Below are 15,877 nucleotides of genomic sequence, written 5' to 3' on the forward strand. Positions count from 1 at the left end.
TATATATATATATATATCAATTGAAATTGAAACTGCAGAGTTTCTATAACGTTAGCCTGGTAATAACCTCATTGGCCGAGGGGATGAGAGCCCCCGACTGATATAATACAAAGCGGCGATTACTAATAATTTTGTCGTCATTTTAGTCCGGGCCACCCGTACTCAACTGTGAACACACGAACGCCTATACTGGACGCAGCCGCTACATAATGATCTTCACTATATAACAGATCGTCTCATCTGTTCTGTAGAATATCAGCTGCTGAGTTTCACCACCGTACCACCCGCCAGAAACTAAAACATCATCTGGATGAATGGTGGTTCCTCCACAATACGGTTTTCTAGAATTTTTTTTGCTACACACAACCACTTTGTGTAATCACCTTCCAGCTATTTCCGAACCGATACGATATTGGAAGCTTCAAGAAAAGAGCTTATTTCTTTTTAAAAGGCCGACAACGCACTTGCAATTCCTCTGAGGGGGCTCAGGGCAGCGGTAATCACTTAGTGTTTAACATTCTAGAAGTATACAAATAAAAGACGTACCAAGGTTAATTGACAATTTAATTTTTGCATTACAATGAATACATGTAATGATCAAAACGAAACTATAGCGCGTTTTAGAATTGACACAGCGCCATCTAGTATGTCATACTGTAAACTATTACGGCCAATACTTATTACAATTTATACACTTAGCATTAGGTGAGTCGCGTTGCGTTTGTCCCCTGTACTATGAAAAAATCTTATAAATCCTTTAAATCATTAATTAACGAATTGACGTCTTCAGTAGTCTAGTAGTTTAACACACTGACTTACATCCGATGGTTGTAGATTCGATTTATTGGATATTTATTTGACAAATACATTAGATATTCTAATGTATTTATGAATGTGTTTATTTCTGTCTTTATTTTTCATTCTGCTTAATTTAAATAAAACATAAATGTTAAAAACTAAATTCCTTGTCAGTTGTCTTCTTGATTTGAAACTGCAACTGAAATTGACGGTTGATTTGACTATATGTGTGTGCAATAGAAAAAAACGAATATTGTTATCACAGGTTTTTTTACAATAACTATATACTTAATAATTGTAAATTGTAAGAGGAAGGCCCTGGTGTCTATAATATACGTTTGTACTTAGTTTTTATAGCATGAAACATGTACAATGAGAAAATTGTATGAGGTAATAAAATTATTATACAAATTACTATAAGTGTAATCAGAAAAGAATACATATATTTTTTTTAAAATTCAACTCCCAACATAACCAAATCGTGTATTGAACACGAAAGTGATACTTTATTACAAAAATGTTAATTTCAAAATTAGAATTCCAAATTTTAATGGAGGTTTTATTTTTAATCATATTAGGTTTTGTTTTTACTCGTATTAAGTGTATAAGTGAAAATAAATTATTACTTTTATTTATTTATATTTTTTGATAGCCGCTATTAAGATATTTTTGAGAGATTTTATTATCTTTCAAAAATATGTCAGTAGCGGCTCAGCTCCACAGCGGCGTGTACGCACATTATATCTAACCGTATGTTTACAACAATGTTCCCACCATGTAATGAGGACAACAAAGCCCGAGTTGGAGTAAAGAGTCACGACTGCATACATGCACTATTTGCGATAGTCATCCACAAAATGTATTTACAACCTTATTCCGTAGCCTTAAAAGTTAAATGAGATTGGCAATTGTTATAAGTGCACTGAGATAATAATGTTTGGTTTGGGAAATTAATGATTTCAAGTGACTTGTGTTTTCTTGAAGACTCCGCGAACAAAGGATCCTTGACGTACTTTTGTCTGTCTGTCAGAACAGATACATAAAGATAAAGTGTAGGTATCTTCGATGGAACAAATTTGAAACGCGTTCCTGGTTAATCCGTTGTGTTAAGAGACCTGACTTCTTGCATATATTTACATCATCCTCCGTTACTATCATTCCATAGTAATCTATTAAAAAAACGCTAATAATAATAACGTGAAACTGTGGAAATAATAATAATCTCAGGACAATTCACACAGCGCCATCTAGTCCCAAATTAATCTAGCTAAAGCTTGTGTTACGGGTACTAGATAACTGATACTAATGAAGCCGCTATATATAGTATGGTAATTTTTTTTAATATTTAACCATTTTTTAAATTTTTCATTAAAAACCAGCCAAAACTAGCTTAGACCGCATCATCAGTTAACATCAGGTGAGACTCAAATCTAAATACATATAACTCAAAGGTGACTGACGTAGTGATCTATCAACGCACAGCCCAAACCACTGGACGGATCGGGCTGAAATTTGGCATGCAGGTAGATGTTATGACGTAGGCATCCGCTAAGAAAGGATTTTGATAAATACCACCCCTAAGGGGATAAATTAAAGCGAGCGAAGCTGCGGGTAAAAGCTAGTTTAGAAATAAAATAAAAAAAATGTCGAAGGAGATATAAAGATACTTATATTTGAATTGAAAATACTTTAAAATGCATTGAAATACCAAACTCAGTCAGCGCCACAACACAGGGATGTCACTTTCCGTTTATGTACCGAGTGGAAAGGATCCCAGCTTCACGTGTTGTCACTTTGAATAAACTTCTAAATCGATTTCGCAGCTGCGATCGACACCCCTGGATAAGACTCGCCCGTTTCTAAATTTGCACAAAGAATGGAGAATATACATGTTAATACAATCGTTAAATAATTTAGTTTTGAAACCTTTAGAACTTTTTTTATGTAACAGGTATAATAAACAAGCTTATGGCTCGTCTGATGGTAAGTTTCTCACGTTGTCCTATATTTTATATATAAAATTCTCATCTCACAATGTTAGTTATCATACTCCTCCGAAACGGCTAGACCGATTTTTATGAAATTTTATATGCATATTCAGTAGGTCTGAGAATCGGCTACTATCTATTTTTCATACCCCTAAGCGATAAGGGTTGTCCACCCTTAACCTTTACGTTTTATATTGTGACATTAAAGTCCCGTCAAAATCGGTCCAGCCATTTCAGAGATTAGCCGGAACAAACAGACAGACAGACAAAAATTGTAAAACATGTTATTTTGGTGTATGTACCGTATTTATATTCATATGCATGTAGTAAATAACGGTTATTTCAATATTACAAACAGACACTCTAATTTTATTTATATGTATAAATAAACAGTATTACTAACATCAAATCACAATGTGATTCCTCTATTACCCTTTTCTTCTAAAAATTAACCTTCAAAGTCCGTCACTCGACATTTATGAAGCTAAAACTTTGTTCCCATTTTTATGAAAATTGCGTGGACGGAAGAATATGAAATTTTGCACACTTTAAGTGTATATAGAGAATGAGTCCATTCAGCACTAGATAGTATATTTATAAAAATACACTAAGTCAATATTAGCACTTTAATGAGCATTGAAGGCATCCAGCAAGGTGGACCGACGATCTAGTCAAGATCTCAGGAAGGCATTGGTTGAGAGCAGCGCAAAAAAGAGAATAATAATAATAACTACATTCCACTACAAAAGGCAATCTTAATCTTAGATACATGTGCAATATCCGTCGCTTCCTAAATGCCACAGAATAAACCATCAAGCAAAATAAAGTAACGAGAGATATGTCCCGTCCTCGGTACTAATCACCAGCTTAAGCTGTGAAAAACAGATAATAATAACCTATTTATTAGGTAGGTAATTATAAAGGTTTTGAAATACAATGTTCTTACCCCCTTCGATCGATCCCCAATCCGAACAGGCATCGAAATTACGACGGCCTGAGCCCAGCGAACCCCTAGCGGTGGCCTCAGACCAAAGTCGTATCCGTCAGGCGGGAGTTGATCTTCAGCCGCTCCATAAGTCCTTTCGCGGGTTTGGAGTGCCATCTGCACTCGCCCCCTATCGTCCGGTGAAGCTGTAAAGGCCAGCTGCGATAAAAAATTCTTATCTATTACTCATGATAATAAATAAACTCGTGAAACGGTGCAGCTACTGTCGATTTGTCAGCGCTAATTGTGATATACGGTCGTAGATATCCATCGGTGTCCCATTTTAAAATGTTTTAGAAGAATAGAAGTAACTGGATGGCTCTCTTAAATTTATTGGTATTACGGTGACAGATAGGTATATGGATAGACAATTTTACAATACTTATCAATATATATTTTATATACGGATAGAAACTGTCACTTGCGATTGACACGGAAGTATTTTATTTTAGGTAAAATAGAATAGAAAATCATTTATTCAAATAAACTTAATTTAAGCACTTTTGAATAGTTAACATTTTTTTATATCTACCGCTTATTCGGAAAGCTGTCTCATCACAAGAAGAATAAGCAAGAAACTTGTGTGCTGCTCTTTTAAACAATCCTTGTAATTTCACATTTTACAAGTCGAAACGTGTGAATACAAACTACCAACCAGCACTAATTTATTAGGGTCAAATATAAATATACAATAAGATTAAATCAGTCGTAGTGATAAGAGCTGACTAGTACCTACAAGCAGCACTCGTTCACGAGTATGACGGATGAGCCAGCCATCACTGCGCTCGACCATAGTTTAGGGAGCCCAATGACCCGGCTCACCACGCCGCCACATGTCTGGACATTTTAGTGAGCATGACTACTCATTCCACTCGACCACGTCACAGCTACAAAAATTACTATATGGTAGTTACAGTATTCGCACTTTACATGAGGATGCATGCGGCAATCAATACAAAAGCCGCTACGCTATAATATATCAAGAAAGCAGTATGAAAAATAAATTATAACTTTTTCCGCAAATAAACTTATTCTTGCTATATATTGCTATCATCTATAAATTCATCTATCTTATAATAGGCTTTTTTACATAACATTTGTTTAATATAAAATTTGAATTGCCACTCTGTAAGATTTAGCCTAGACTCTGGCAGTTTATTATAGAATCTTAGGCAATTACCATAAAATGAATTACTAACTTTGTATAGACGGCATTTAGGTAAAATTAGCTTATTTTTATTGCGTAAGTTTCTACTTGTACAGTCTTTAAGTTTCTTGAAACTATCTAAATTTTTCCTTGTATACATAATATTTTCATATATGTACTGTGATTATAAATGTACTAGGTAGTTTTACGAACCTGGAGGTTAGGTCAACTTACATCAATGTAATTGTTTGGCTGTATGCGTATTTCCTGAGCCGTAAAACTACTTAATAAAAAAATCCATAAATAAAATTTATATTGATAATTATTAATTTATATATATTATTATTAATATATTCCAATTCCACGCCAACGAAGTCGCGGGAACAGCAAGTTATTAAATAAAGACCTACAAGAACTGCACTAAATAATAACCTAACTCAAATTCAATCAAACGAAATGATTTCCCGCTGCTTCCAGCGACATACAGCGATCGATCAAGCCGCTGTATGTACGTACGTACGTAATTTGATACACTTCGGTATGTGGACACAAATAAAATCACTTAGCGGCTGAGTGGTGTCCCGCGGTGAACATCAACTCGACTTGTGGGGACCGAGATGATCTGGTATATGCTGGGTGGCCTGATTCTGGACTCTATTGTTTTGTGTGACAGCACAAAAATAGTTTATTCATACTTCACGTAAACATATATTTTTTAAAACAGTTCTTTGCGTGGGTTCTGTTTCACTAATCACGCATGCCTAATCCTTGTTAATATGTTTTTATTTAAATTTTTTTTTCGGGCTACTCTAATACTTTTTGCCGCAGCTGGCCTTTACAGCATCACCGGACGTTAGGGGGCGAGTGCAGATGGTACTCCAATTCCGCGGAAGGACTTATGGAGCGGCTGAAGGCCAGCTCCTGCCTGACGGATACGACTTTAGTCTGAGGGCACCACTAGGGGTTCGAACCTCGGCTCAGAATCAGCAGAATTAGCTTTAACTATTGTGCATTGCGTTAGTTTTAGTATATTTATCTATATTTAACGTGTATGTATGTATTTATTATTTTATTAATTCAATATATATCTTACTTATTCATACATGTGTATAATAATTTTGTTTACTATTTATTTATATAATATATATATCTTGCATAGTTATTTATATGTATTAGCAAATTTAAAACAGCTCTCGCTAATACCCCACTACGCTTTCTGTTTATACCCTAAGGTTAGCTGGGAGATAATGCCATACGGCATTAAGCTCGTCTGTTGTCCAAAATTTTTTTTTTCGTTCAATAAATAATAATTAAATAAAAATAAATAAACCTCGGCTCTGGCCGTCGTAATTTCGATCCCCGTTTGAATTGGACGGGGGATCGATCGGAGGGGAATACTAAATATAAGTCTAGACTTAGAATAAATAAAATATCCTCCAAAAGGATGATTAATTAGTTTTAAGAATACTTAATTAATCCTTAAAAAAGTAAATCTGAAAAATATTTATTTAAAAGACCAACACGCAAAAGCTATATCTTTTTTCACGTGATGAGTCTGCGTTCCGAATCAGTTGTAGATAAGTTAGTAGTTTATTTGAATAAAGAATATTATAAACACTAGTCAGGATAAATAGGCGTAAAGAATGATATTTGATAATGACGTGAAATGACAACTATCAATATCAAATCGATTTGTCCCGATCAGTCCAGAATGTTCCAGATCAATCGGCCTGGCCGCGGCTAGTAACTTATCGTAACGTCGAATACAACACAAAGGGTAACAATAAAGGTAAATATCTTATAAATAATAGGTATTTACCACAAAATTATTCATGTTAAGATCCGGTTAACAATATGAATAACCGGCCAACAATCTTTCTCTGCACCACTCATGGTTGCCTGGTAGATAACGACGCAAGGTGTCCGCCATATGTACACATTATTTTTGTGCATTGAAAATAAATAAATATTAAACACTAAAGTTTAAAAGAATAGAATAGAAAATCATTTATTCAAATAAACTTACATTGAAGCACTTTTGAATAGACATCACATTTTTTTAAATCTACCGCTTATTCGGAAAGCTGTCTCATCACAAAAAGAACGAGCAAGAAACTTTCGTGATGCTCTTTTAAATAATTTTATTGTTACTTTACAATTTAAGTTTAAGTGTGTGAATACAAACTACCGATTAGCACTAATTCAATTAAATAATCAATAAAATAATTAAAAAAATAACTATTATCTTCTAATTTCAATGTCTGATCTCACCCTGAAATCGTAACATATCTTACAAAGCAGATTATTACTAAGAATAATTATATTAACATAAAAATAATCGGTAAGAATTTTTTTTCGTTCTAATGCTATATTTGTCAATGTATATTTAAAACCAGCTGTGCCCGCGGTTTCACACGCACTAAACTTATAACCTACATGTCATTCTGATGTATTAGTTATATTACTGTAAAGTTCCATCAAAAATCCGTTCTGTAGTTTTTGCGTGAAAGAATAACAAACATCCATCTATACTCATAAACTTTCGCGTTTATAATATTAACTAGCTTTTGCTCGCGACTTCGCTCGCGTTAATTTATCCCCTTAGGGGTGGAATTTATCAAAATCATTTCTTAGCGGATGCCTACGTCATAGTAGCTTTATGCATGCAAAGTCTCAGCCCGATCGGTTTAAAATTGACAAAATTTCATACAAACTTTCATCCCCTATTTTATCCCCTTTGGGGTAGAATTAATCAAAATCCTTTCTTAGCGGATGCCTACGTCATAACATCTACCTGCATTCCAAATTTCAGTCCGATCCGTCCAGTAGTTTGGGCTATGCGTTGATAGATCACTACGTCAGTCACCTTTGAGTTATATATATTTAGATAAGATACGCATATACCAATCGTTGAAACACTCCAGTATTACATAAATAAAAACACAAAACAACATCTCTGAACAGCAGAAATATTGTCACCATTTTATTCACCATTCGCGTCTAAATTGAATAAAGAATGTACATCATTTATCTTTGAAATGTTAAAACGGGTAAAAATACATACACAATACGTACCTGGAGCTTTAGTCAGAGCCTTCAATTGTGCAGTGAGAAATACCGAACAAAATAGGGCGTGAAATTGCACAGTGAACGGGTGGAATTTGTTTGTGAAAGCTGGATTTGGTGTTAAATCTAGTTGTAATTCGTCCTCTAGCTCCGCATAATGTTAAGGACCGTTTCCTATTGAACGAATATTCATCATCATCTACTTCTTCCTTATCCTCATATTTGTGGTCGACGTAATATGTTTTTCTCTTTCATTCATCTCTGTTCGCAGTCATCTCGATATTTACTCCCTTTCTCACCATATCATCTTTCACACAGTCCATCCATCTCTTTTTCGGTCTTCCTCTACCCTTATAACCATCCACATTCATATGTAACACCGTCCTTAGGATATGATCTTCATTCCTACGCATTACATGTCCATACAACGATAGACGATTACTCTTTAATTTCTCCGACATCGGTGCCACTTTTATACTTCCTATTGAACGAATGTTATGTTTCTAAAAATATATATTTGACTTCTGCCAAATTTGAATTTAAAAATGAATTTGTATTATTGTAAACATTTACATTTATTTGAAATGAATACGAGCTGAGTTTCTTGTCAGTTCTTCTCATCTCGAAATCATGCCGAACTGACGTTAGATTTGACATATCTTAAGAGTCTGTAATAGACCTACATGAATAAAGATGTATTGGATGTAGATTTTTTTAATTTTTGTATCCGAGGTGTCACCCATAAACTTTATATCCTACGTATTATTCTGATGTATAAGCTATATTAGTGAAAAGTTTCATTAAAATCCATTCAGTAGTTTTTGCGTGAAAGTGTAACAAACATTTATCCATCTACACTCATTAACCGTGTTTATTATTAGTACAGTAATGTTAACTTATTAACGTTTTAGCTATCAGGTAATTCTACTATTTCTGATTCACTCACAAACAAAGACAAACAGTCAATTTACAGTAACTTTTAATAACATTTTTTTTACTACATTGATTACAGATAGAAAATGAGTATTTTGTATGTATAATATATTGCTTAATATACATAGAAAATAGCCAGACCAATACATACAATACTGTATATGTACTAATATAGACATACATATCTAAGTATATCTATGAGTTGTCTAATACTCGTAACACAAGCTCTGCTTAGCTTGGGACTAGATGGCGCTGTCTGAATTGCCCAGGGTTATTATTACACATATTAGTATCGATTATTTTATTATATTTTATTATATTGATAATAGTTTAATATCGTTCGTCTTTAATATTATTTAAGTCTTTTTTTATTGGGGGTTTTGGGCTATTGTCAGGTCCTAAGACCTGTGACACTGCAACCTATATAGATCTATCGTGATCGCCCTTCTGTCCACTTCTGACTCTTACTAACTGTTAAAATAATTACTGTTGTAACTGGTTAATTATATATGTATTTTATATTCTAAATTTGTATATAAATTTATAGATTCTTTTATTGTAAATACCATCCTGATCATCTAGATGAATGGCCGTCTTCCACAGTGCGGTTGTCTAGAAACTTTTTGCCTCGCACAACCACATTGTGGAATCACCTTCCAGCAATGGTATTTCCGAACCGATACGATATTGAAACCTTCAATAAAAGAGCTTATTCCTTTTTAAAAGGCCGACAACGTACTTGCAATTCCCCTGGTGTTTCGGGTGCTCATGGGTGGCGGTAATCACTTACCATCAGGTGAGCCGCATGCTCGTTTGTCCCCTGTGTTATATAAAAAAAAAAAAATTGTACAATCATGTTTGATACATCACTTCGTTATTTCTGTTATACCAATATTGGTAGAAAATATGTATTCGGATAATATTATCCGAATACATATTTTCTCCATATACAAAACCTTTTTCCTTTTACCTATACAAAAATGATGGAGATATTCAGTGGATTACACATATACAGCAGTAAATATAATTTATTCTCGTTCCGATCAGTTGCACGTTACATATAAACATATACAAATATAGACTCTTTTTTTTTCTTCTTAAATTTATTAGGCACATTATGCCTAATAAAAAATAAAATAAAACTACAACAATTACGCTTGAATTTCGATCACTGGGTTACCACTAGTATAAAGAAATTGCAATTATGTAGATGTGAACTGATCCTTAGCACGTTCACATTTGTTTTTTCTATTCGAAATGTTTTTTCAAGTGACGGGAATACAGTTGAAGTTTATGACACAAATACTTTCTGTGTAAATCGTCACACTTTATATAACAAAGCAGGATTGGGTGCTGTTATTTAGGTTTATTGTTTACTAGCTGTATACGCGACTTCGTCCGCGTTGAATTTAACTTTATTTTCTAAAGTAAAAGAGTTTTTCTAAAGCCTAAAAAAATAGTGCCGTCAAAATCGGCAGAGAATAGCCGAAATAAATAGACAGACAGACAAAATTGCAAAAATGTTATTTTGGTATATGTACCGTATTTATATTCATAAGCCAGTAGCAAAAAACGGTTATTTTAATATTACAAATAGACTTTCCAATTTAATTTAATTTATGTATAGATCTGATTTGGTGTACCCGCCTGCTCTAACAGTTTACCCTGGCGGGGCACCAGTGGAGGATGATAGGCTGAGTATGAGGTTAGGTCAGTTAGCACATCGCAACGAATTCTCTAGGAATTTGTCATGATGGTTTCCAGGGGAAACCGCGTGGAGGTCAACCTGATATGGTACATTGCTAGTATTAGGTCATGAGTCCACATTACTAACAACCCCCGTTATATTATCTTATATATAAAATTCTCGTGTCACAGTTTACCATTCCCATACTCCTCCGAAACGGCTTGACCGATTCTCATGAAATTTTGTGAGCGTGTTGAGTAGGTCTGAGAATCGACCAACATTTATTTTTCATCCCCCTAAATGTTAGGGGTAGTCCACCCCTAATTTTTTTTTATTTTAAGGCAAAACAACGTTTGCCGGGACAGCTAGTTATATATATATATATATATATATATATATATAACGATTTTCTGTTAACTGCAAAACTTAATTGATGGAATTTTGCCAACATTGATCTTAATTCAGCACAAACATTATTTACATGTAATCGCCATGACATGTTCTGGTCAAATTCTAAGACCAAGGTACTTATAGTGAGAAACAAATTCTGTCCGAGGGCAGCTACAGTCGTTACCTTCAACATGTAAACAATTGTAACTATGTCCTATAATATTAAACGTACAATCAATTATACATATCTCTTTTGATTTAAATTGACAAGTCTAAACTATATGCTATATTTTAGATTATATTTTCACGTTCAGATAAACGTATGAACCCCAGAATACGGCTACAGCCCTGCTTGATAAATAGATGTAGTTTCTGTGAACAAAGTGGGCTATATATCGTTCTCAGAGTAAACGTTTATTGAATAAGTAAAACATTTTATAAAGCCAAGAATTGCCGGCGCAATAACATACTATATGCTTTTATAGCGACGCGGTTAACTGAAAATTATAAGCATATAATATACATATATATATATATACATATTGATGGCCTCGGTGGTTTAACGGTTTATCATACCGCTTTACTGATAGTTGCGGGTTCAATTCCAATTATTTATTTGGCTGTTATTAACAGCAATGCGTGGCCGGGTCTGCTAGAATATACATATAAATAAAATTGGAGTGTTTGTTTGTAATATTGAAATAACCGTTTCTTATTAATAACCGTTATTATAACCGTTTCTTACTAGTAAGAAACGGTTATTTCAATATTAATAGCCGTATATATATTCATATTAATACAAATACAGTACATGCGCCAAAAAAACATATTTTACACTTTTTGTCTGCCTGTCTGTCTGTCTGTTTGTTCCGGTTAATTTCTGAATGGCTGGATTGATTTTGACGGGACTTTTTTTGGCAGATAGCTGATGTATAGTAATAAGGAGTAACTTAGGCTACTTTTATTTCCGAAAAATAAAGTTAAATTTCACGCGAACGAATTCGCGAGTACAGCTAGTTTTATATGAAATACAAGATTTACTGTTACTTTACTATTCTCAATACATTTTTTGTATTCAGTTGACGTTAAAAAAGATATTACAATTCAGAATGAACTCTTTCATAATGGGATTACGACCGAAATAGCCGGGCTATAGATGGCATATCACATCGCATTCTTTGTGTACCCTAAGAGGTTATATGTAATGACTTCATTACACTATACCAGATTAACGGTATTGTAATATATTCACAGCGTGCACCGGCTAAGTTCTAAACGCGATGTGACAGTTTTTATCAACATAATAACCGAATATATATTCAACTGTTGTCCTTTATTACACACGACCATTTCACAAATGTATTTGCATTGGATTTTAAATCGTAAACATTCGTGATAAAGCTTTAAATTGCATTAGAAATGGTTTTATTAAGTGCATACTCTCACGCCTGGTGGCGCCGTGGTGCGGGCGTTTGTCGCAACTAATAGTGTATGAAGTTCCTTGCCCTGTCGTGATATCGCCTCATAAATGATGCATGGTGTTTAGAATTGTTGGTTTTTATATTGTAGTTATTAAAAGCGATTTCCTATCGGTGGTAAGTTTGGAGGAAGTCGTTACATCCGAATCCGCTATTTCTGGGTCACGATTACACTAATCGTGGTAATAATTCTATATTTATAGCGACAAATTGTAAAAGAGATAAATAGCTGGACATTTTTTTTTTTTTTTAAAAAGGTGAATAGTGTATTATTTTATACTATGATAGTGATAAACAAACATATGACCCATCTGATGGGAAATGGTTACCGTAGCCTATGGACGCCTGAGATACCAGGGGTGTCACGTACCCGTTGTCGACCCTAAAGAAACCTTAATATACTCTTCTTGAAAAACCCCATGCTGTAGTCGCGTGCGCAAACCTCGACAGGTAGGTTCATTCCATAATCTAAGTTTACGCGGGAGTAAGCTCTTCATGTTGTACAACCCTGTTGTTTGCTGGAGGAATATTGCAATGTTTAATAAAATAATAATAATCTCAGGACAATTCACACAGCGCCATCTAGACCCAAGTTAAGCTAGCTAGAGCTTGTGTTATGGGTACTAGATAACTAATACAAATACATAGATATTTTTTTTCTAAATACATACGTATTATACATAGAAAACACCCAGACCGACACAAACAATCATACTCATAAATACAAATATTTGTGCCGTGCGAGGAATCGAACCCGCGACCACCGGAAGTAAGGCGGTGTATTAAACCACTAGACCACCGAGACCGTCAATAAATAAATAAATGATATTCATGTAGGACATTTTAGCCGCTTATGAACGTAAAATTTTTTATATTACAATTTTTCTCTACCGTCCAGTTCAGTATATAGATCCAATTGAGAAGAACTGGCAAGAAACTCAATAGAATTACCCCTCCGATCGATGCCCCGTCCAATTCAAACGAGGATCGAAATTACGACGGCCTGAGCCGAGGTTCGAACCCCTAGTGGTGCCCTCAGACTAAAGTCGTATCCGTCAGGCAGGACTTGGCCTTCAGCCGCTCCATAAGTCCTTCCTTGGTTTGGAGTACCATCTGCACTCGCCCCCTAACGTCCGGTGAAGCTGTAAAGGCCAGCTGCGGCCAACAGCATTAGAGTAGTCCGAAAAAAAATCAATAGAATTACTTTTTTTTAAGGCTAGTTTATTTACGATGTATATTTATATGCAAGCCCATGCAAGAACAACTATTGTCATGCATGCTCGTCTGAATATCTGAATAGCGCATGCTGTACAAGCCTGTTCTTTATTGTAATACAAATAAATAGGTGGACATTTCTACGATTTTTTTTATATTGATGTATAGTGGATTCTAATAGATAGATAGATCTATAGTTTATTTACTTGAACCTTTAGATTTAGTGTAGATCTTACAAGTGTATAGATGCAAATGTTTACCTCATATTCAGAAGGCATGAAAAATTTACAATTCTTCTTAATAATAATAATAATCTAATAATCTCAGGACAATTCACACAGCGCCATCTAGACCCAAGTTAAGCTAGCTAGAGCTTGTGTTATGGGTACTAGATAACTGATACATATACATAGATATTTTTTTTTTTTTGTAAATACATACATATTATACATAGAAAACACCCAGACCGATACAAACAATCATACTCATGGATACAAATGTTTGTGCAGTGCGAGGAATCGAACCCGCGACCATCGGTCGTAAAGCGGTGTGCTTGACCGCTAGACCACCGCGGACGTCAAAATTCTTCTTAATGACTTACTAATTGTTAATACAATATTAAAAAGCGTTTGTTATGGTTACTACATAACTGATATAAATACACATTTACTGATTTTTAATACATACATAATATACATAGAAAATACCTAAACCGATACAAACAATCATAATAATGAATATAAATATTTGGACCGTGCGAGGAATCGAACTTACGACCATCGGAAGTAAAGCATTATGCTAAACCGCTAGACCGCCGACACCGATTTATGTATCTCTTAGACTCGTCTTCTTTTTCCCTATTAGCATAATAAATATTAAATAACTACCCTATTCATAAATAGCCAGTATGGAATTCAATTCCAGCGACACCATTACACCAATATATGGGAGGTCGTTTCGGCCATAATAATAATAATAATAACATTCTAGGATAATGCACATAGCGCCATCTAGTACCAAGCTAAGCAAAGCTTGTGTTATGGTTATAGGTTACTAGACATATGATACAAATAAATAGATACTGTGTTTTTTAAATTCATAGATAATATACATAGAGAACACCAGACCGGTACAAATAATTAAAATAATGAATATAAATGTTTGCACCGTGCGAGGAATCGAACTTGCGACCAACGGAAGTAAAGCATTATGCTAAACCGCTAGACCACAGAGGCCGATTTATCAAGTTCAAATTCAAATTCAAAAATCATTTATTCATGTAGGACATGTTAGCCGCTTATGAACGTCAAATTTTATTTATTTAATTTTCTCTCTACCGTCCAGTTCGGTATATAGGTATATATCCAATTAAGAAGAACTGGCAAGAAACTCAATTGAATTACTTTTTTAAAGGTTTTTTTATCTATCTCTTAGCCTCGTCTTCTTTTTCCCTATTAGCATGATAAATATTAAATAACTACCCTATTCATAAATAGCCAGTATGGAATTCAATTCCAGCGACATCATTCCACCAATATATGGGATGTCGTTTCGCCATGATAATTGCAATATAACTTTATAAATCTGCCAGAAAAAAGATTTAAATGTCAAATAAAACAGTTCCTTTGCAAAAAAGCTTACTATAAAATTGATGAATTCCTTAACGATAATAATGTTTTTATAGAAAAACTTTAAATCCATAGCACTGACAATATTATCTGATTACACTAATAATGAGTGCGTAGCGATTTCTATGTTGATTATCGCATGCCTCTTACTTGTTATACTGTAATTATTTATATAAAAAAAAACATCTATTAAAAAGAGCAACACACAAGTTTCTTGCTCGTTCTTCTTGTGATGAATCTGCATTCCGAATGAGTGGTAGAATCAAAATATGACTATTCAAAAGTGCTTGTAATGAGTTTATTTGAATAAAGATTATTTCTATTTCTATTACTTATTTCACGAATTACTCCGTCAGCTGGACGCGAAAATATTTACAATATCTACTGAAATGGATATTTATTACGTTCATTAAAACAAAGAATTATCATCATTACATAGTATAAAATAAAGTCGCTGTCGCTGTCTGTCCATCTCTATGTATGCTTAAATCTTTAAAACTACGCAACGGATTTTGAAGCGGTTTTTTGATAGATAGAGTGAATCTAGACGAAGGTTTATATA

This window comes from Achroia grisella, unplaced genomic scaffold (assembly GCF_030625045.1).
Source record: "Achroia grisella isolate CSIRO2021 unplaced genomic scaffold, CSIRO_AGI_Agris_v1 utg1062, whole genome shotgun sequence".
Taxonomy (NCBI): Eukaryota; Metazoa; Arthropoda; class Insecta; order Lepidoptera; family Pyralidae; genus Achroia; species Achroia grisella.